At 46.4% G+C, this 5944-nt stretch overlaps 1 long non-coding RNA gene across 1 annotated transcript; it reads left to right on the top strand.

The window, feature by feature from the left end:
* The first annotated feature begins 31 nt into the window (after nucleotides 1-31).
* Nucleotides 32-1756, top strand: LOC125482642. The gene is made up of 2 exons (XR_007261710.1): nucleotides 32-1275; nucleotides 1635-1756. It is a non-coding gene; the product is annotated as an uncharacterized LOC125482642 (long non-coding RNA).
* Nucleotides 1757-5944: the final 4188 nt, after the last annotated feature.

Raw genomic sequence — 5944 nt, 5'->3', positions numbered from 1 at the left:
GTTCTGATCTTGGGCGGTGAGGGTTATGGAAACCTTCAGTCTCCTTCAGTGTGGGGAGGCTGGGGACAGCTCGTGGGATCCTGCTGTGCAGAACATCCTTCATTTCAATGTCAGCCCCTCTTTTGTGGGGGCAGGAGGTGGTTGGCTCCGACAAGGTTTTGAGGGAATCCCTTGGAGGTACTGGATACAGCTGACTGTGTAATCTTGCTGTGCACCCCCTCGGTCTGCGGGTCACCCTCAAATGCGCTGTGTGCCTGTCTACGGGGCCCTGGGCTGAGATTGCTGATGGTTTGATAGTGGGTGGAGTGCATCGTCCGTCCTTTTCCCTCAGCACAGATCCCTCCCACCTCTCGTCACCCCCTCACCCTCCAAAATGTGGTATTGATATAGCAAATGTCTACGAGACATGGTGAGGAGATTGCAACATGTTGAAAACGTAAGGCAGGGGAGGACGTTTCAATCAAAACATAGAGGAAATGGGGAGAGAGAGAGAGAGAGAGAGAGAAATAGAAATCGATTGATTGCCGAGAGCAGGAAAAGCTGAGCAGAGGTGGAGAGGTCGATAGGGACGAAGAGAGGAAGATAGAGGGAGAGAGGAGTAAAAGAGAGAGAGAGCGATAGGGGCAGAGACAGACAGCGAGAAAGAGATTGATTCTCGAGAGCAGCAGAAAGCTGAACAGAGATGGAGAGGTGGATAAGGAGAGAGAGAGAGAGAAAGTTTGATCAATTTCTGAAAGCAGGAGAAAGCTGAGCAGAGATAGAGATGTAGATTGGGACAGAGAGAGAGAGAGAGAGAAAGGTAAGTGTATCAGTTCATCATTAATATTTCATGTAGAAACAACACCAATCCCAGAAGTAGTGGGCATGGGGTCTGTGCCTGATGAATGGGAGTGGGATGGTCATTGGTCTTTTTTTGGGTTTTATTTTACCATCAGGATGTCGGAAAACCAGCTGGAGGGACGAAGGGAGAGACACAGGCTCTGGGAGGAGTGACTCCCCACCATTGAGTCATTGCCCGGCCTCTCAGAAAGTAAACACTGGAGGCAGTCAGAAAGCATTTGCCCCTTGATCCCAGATCAAATCTGTTCTTCTTCTCTGGGTTTAAAATCAGGGGAAAATGCTGAAAATTTGGGAAAATTTTGAAAATCGGTCTGTGATGGAATCTCATATGTTCCTCTTCATTTTTGTTTCAAAACTTTGGCTTTGATGTGATCAATTTCCTTCTCTTCCCCCTGAGGAGATTACTGAGAGACTGAAGCTTGGACACGTAAAGAGGTAGGCACAATCTCTGGAAGTGGAGATGGTTGGTGGGTGGGGGGTGGAATAGCGGGCAGGGTGGAGGTGAATCCCAGCCTCTGGAGTAAATATCTCTCTCCCTTCAAACAGAAACACTGAGGCAGTTTGAGCCTCTTCCTGTTCCACGTTTAATATGATGGGCTGTTCTGGAGGGGGAAGGGGAAGTGGGGGAAAGTGTCAGATAATGGAAGTTCAGGCAGCGAGCGGTGGGATCTTGCTGTCCTCGGAGAAGTGTCAGATTGTGGATGGCAGAGAGTGGTGTGATCTTGCTGTGCTTTTGGTGCTGGATATTGTTTTTTATTTCTCTGTCTTTCCAACCTCGCCCCTGAGGAGATTAGATTCGGGAGCTGAAATTTGGGATGATGCACAGACTGAGAGAATCAAATGGTTCTGCCGTGAGCAATCTTCAGACAAGAGCTGGAACCAGAGAGAAAGAGAGAGATGAAAGCATTATAATAAACCAGCCCGTCTCCTTGTCGGTCATTTACACACTTGCACACGCATGGGGAAAAGAATTGTGGGGTTCAGGCTGTCTCTGGGGTTTGTACTGCAATGCTATGAGCTCTGGGCTGGGGGTGTCGGGGAGTCAAAGGGGCAAAAGGGGGCTGCTGCTAAGTCTGATGCCACAGATTTCACTGCCTCCCTCTCTCTTTGCCTCCATATTCCCTCCTACCTGCCTTTCCCACAGTTTTCTATAAATCCCCACATCCTTCGCATCTATCGCTGTTCACTCTCCCCAACCCCTCATATTCCTCCCTCCTACTCTCTCGCCCCCTCCCCAGGTTTTTCAAGAACTGTTTCGTTGTTCAGTCTTTCTGATTTCCAGGTTTTCCCACTCACCTCTCCACAACACATGTCTCTCAGTCTCTCCGTCTCCCTCTTGTTCTCAATGGGATTTCTGCCTCTCTTCCTGACTGTTTCTCTTTCTCTCCTTCTGTATCTTCCTATGTCCGTTCTCCTCTTCTCCATCCATCTATCCCTCCATTTTCCGCTTGGATTCTGTCTCTCCATCACCCTCTCTGTCCTTCAATGTCTCTTTACGGGAAATGCCAGAGGATCTTCCTGGTCCTTCATCCACCTGCATTTTGCACTATCGTGCTTTGTCTAAAGTGAAAGGTGGAACGGGTTCTGAGATAAAACATCTTTCTCGGTGAGGGGGGAAGGGGGCCTGCCTGGGGACTGGGATCTTGCTGTGCAGTGAGGCAGTCAGTGAACAGGCCTGAGTGTCTCTGGCCATACTCCCTGGGGCCTCCAGCCCCTGGGGTGGGGTCAGGGATCCAGTGAGGGTGAGGGGGGCGGTTTGGGTGTTGCTCATGGGGGTACATACAGTGGGGTATCTATATATAGTGGAGGGATCACAGAGGAACGAAGAAAGAGGGTGATGCTGCCCGGGGAGCTATCAGAAACTGTGAGGCTGAAAATTTTTGTTGGGATAAAATATGGGGTAAAAGTCGGGGGGAAATATTTAAATTGGTGCAAAAATTTGTGGGGGGCAATATTTGAGATCACGTAAAGTGGGGAGGTTGCAACGTTGGGATGGAGAGCAAACTTTTGGAGAACAGAAATTGGGAAATGCAATAATTGAAGGGACAATATTTGGTGGGTAGGGCATCAAAATATTTTTGTAGGGGGAGTGCAATATCTGGCAGGGGCAACAATGTTTTCGGCAGCACAAGATTTTGGGATTTCAGGGTACAATGCTGTAAGGGTGTGACAAAATTGGGGACACACCTCTTGTGGGGGGTGTTAAAGAGAGGAACAAAACTGGGCAGCAGCGAAACTTGATGGAAATATTGGAGGCAGAAAATGAAGGGAGAAGAGAGTGTGAAATGAGGTGGGTATACGGAGTCTCAAATTGAATGACAAAATTCTAGGGTCAAATTTGCGGGGACATTCATATTTGGGGTGGGGATGGAATTTGGCAATTTTGTATGGAAAGAAAATTTTGGGAGCGAGGCAGGAAAGAAAGAGGCAATGAGATGAGACACTGGGAGATGAAATAGAGAAAGAGATGGAGGGAAAGGAGATAGAGAGAGAAAGGTGGAGGGAAAGGAGAGGGAGAACAAGATGGAAGGAAGGGAGAAAGATGAAGGGAAAGGAAAGAGAAATATGGAGGGAAAAGACAGAGAGAGAATGATGGGGGAAGGAACAAAAGGAGAGGGGTAGGGGGCAAAGAGCGGTTGTTAGTGAGAGAGAGAGAGAATGAAACAAAATTTTACAGAAGTTGACTGTGTGAGAGACAGAGACACAGGTGAGAGAAAGACCAAAAGGGCGACAAGAGGAGACACTTTGAGAGAAAGAGACAGAGACACAAAGGGAGAAGACAGAGAGAGAATGAAACAAAGAGAGACAAGAGTTGAGTGTGAGAGACAGTGACACAAGAGGGAGAGAGAAACGAGAGACAAAAGGAGAGACTTAGAGCGAAAGACAGAGACACAAAGCAAGAAAACAGAGACAAGAGGAGAAGTCAGTGAGAGACAGCCAGGAGTTCAGGAAAGGTACTGAGTCTGCTCACCAGGGCTGCTTCAGGAAGAGGGTGGTACAGGTCTAAAACTAGCATTGCGATTCCAGCTGTACCCACACTTGTCTTTCACACAGACACAGACAGCCAGAATAACTCTGACACCCACCTCCTGGCTTCATCCACATGAAGAAAGGAAGTATGGCTGCCAAGACCAGTTTTATAAACCGCAAGTTCTGTCATTCAAACCGCTCTCTCCTCCCAAATCCCAGCTATCCAGTCAGTTCCCAGCTGTCTCTACCTGGAACACACATCCTCCAGATATGGAGCAAACCAAGAAGCTTCTTCGTGAGGTTAGAGGCCGGAGGTGGGCTGGGGGGTGGGGGCTGTGGGATGATGGGTTAGAGAAAGCAGCAACCCAAAAGTTAAGTCCAGTGTCTCCTGATTGTTCCTTCCTTGCTCCCCCACACACACTTACACAAACTTTCTCTCACACACACACAAATTGGCCCCAGACCTAAAATCCACACAGAGACAAAGCTGCAGTTTCAAACGGCTATAAAACACTTTTATCCAGACAAGGGAACAGAACCTTCTGCAGCCAGGAACACAATTTTTTCCCACAGGTGAGCACAGTATTTTCACACAGACTAACACAAGGTGTGAGTGGGACTAGGTAACCATTAAAGACAGGGAGTTTCCTTTTAATTAGTTTCTGAGAATGAACATCAATCCGTTTCACAGATGAACATCAGGGGATTACTTGGATCTGTTGTACGAGTGGAAGTTTGTTCATTGTACAAATAATTATGAGTTTATTAAACACATTCACCTCTTTCCTGACAATAGAGCGAGGGACATCACAGTATTGTCCCACTTTCCCATTGATATTTCGTCAGTAAAAGCTGGGAATTATCTGATTGACACAAACTGTGTTAAAGATGGTTAAACTCAGGGCAGTGTCAGCTACTGCACACAGTCTGTATGGGTGTGCTGTGTTTCTGTATGTATGTGTGTGTTAGTATCTGTACATAAGCATATATGTTTCTGTGTTTATGTTTCTGTCTCTGTATGTGTGTTTCAATGTCTGTATGTACTTATGCGTGTGTGTCGCTGTAACTGTGTGTGTTTGTATCTCTGTTGAACTACCTATGTATGTGTAGCTGTGTGTGTCTGTTTGTGTGTAAGCTAGTGTACATGAGCGTGTGTATTAGTATGTCTGTGCTGTGGGGTTTGTTGTTTTGGAGGCAAATCCATTGAAATGGAGTTATACCCTTCCCCCCTTTCTGTCTGACCCTTGTGTTTACAGTGATACATTGGTCATGTTGATGTATGTTTCCATATGTGTCCGTGTGTGTGTTTGTATCTGTGTGTCTGTATCTGCCTGCAATGAGACTCACAGGAGAGAAATTTGAATGAATGAATGAATTAAAAACTGATGAGTCAACTGTCTCTCTCTGTCTCCTTTCGTGTTTAAAATGCTACAATATCACCGTCTGGTGGCCTTCTCACATCACTACATAAGCGGTAGATTTTTTTTTGCAGAAGGCATCTCAGGTTGCACCGTTGTTTTGTTTTTCAAAGAATGTCTTTGGAGATACAGAGCAGTTTTGTTCGATCGATACTGCCCTTGAGATATGAGCAGGAGGCAAAACGGGAAGGGGACAGTGTGAATGTGATATGGAGGGAGAGGGAGCAAGGGAGAGAGATGAATTGTATCGAGGCCAGGTTGGAGTGGATGACCAAGAGGTGGAAGCAAGGACAGAGTAACTTATACCCAACTCCTGAACTCAGCCCGATTCCTCTCCTCTTCTCTGAGGATGACAACTTGGGGCCAAGTCTGTCTATCTGCTTCTCAGCTTCTACAACACAAAGACAAACAACAATACAACTCATTCTGCTGCTTGGCACTTCTTAATGAACATTTTAATTATTTACAAATTGAAGTGATAGATACAGTCAGTGGAATGGTGCCTTTTCTCACTGGTCCCTGAGTTGAGAGAAACATTGACATGTATCCCTGTAGCCCGCTGTTGGGATAAGGTTGGACAAACCAGCTCTACCCTCAGTTTGTTACTATAACATCAGGCTGCTTCATTGTTAAAACATTGAACTGAAATGAGAAAATCCTGGACGGGTTAACAGGTAAATTTGATTGATTGATGAATTTGGGTAAAAGGATATTCT

The sequence above is a fragment of the Rhincodon typus genome, unplaced genomic scaffold (genome assembly GCF_021869965.1).
Source record: "Rhincodon typus isolate 14 unplaced genomic scaffold, sRhiTyp1.1 hic_rhity00014136, whole genome shotgun sequence".
NCBI lineage: Eukaryota > Metazoa > Chordata > Chondrichthyes > Orectolobiformes > Rhincodontidae > Rhincodon > Rhincodon typus.
This window is presented reverse-complemented; position numbering and strand designations above follow the sequence as displayed.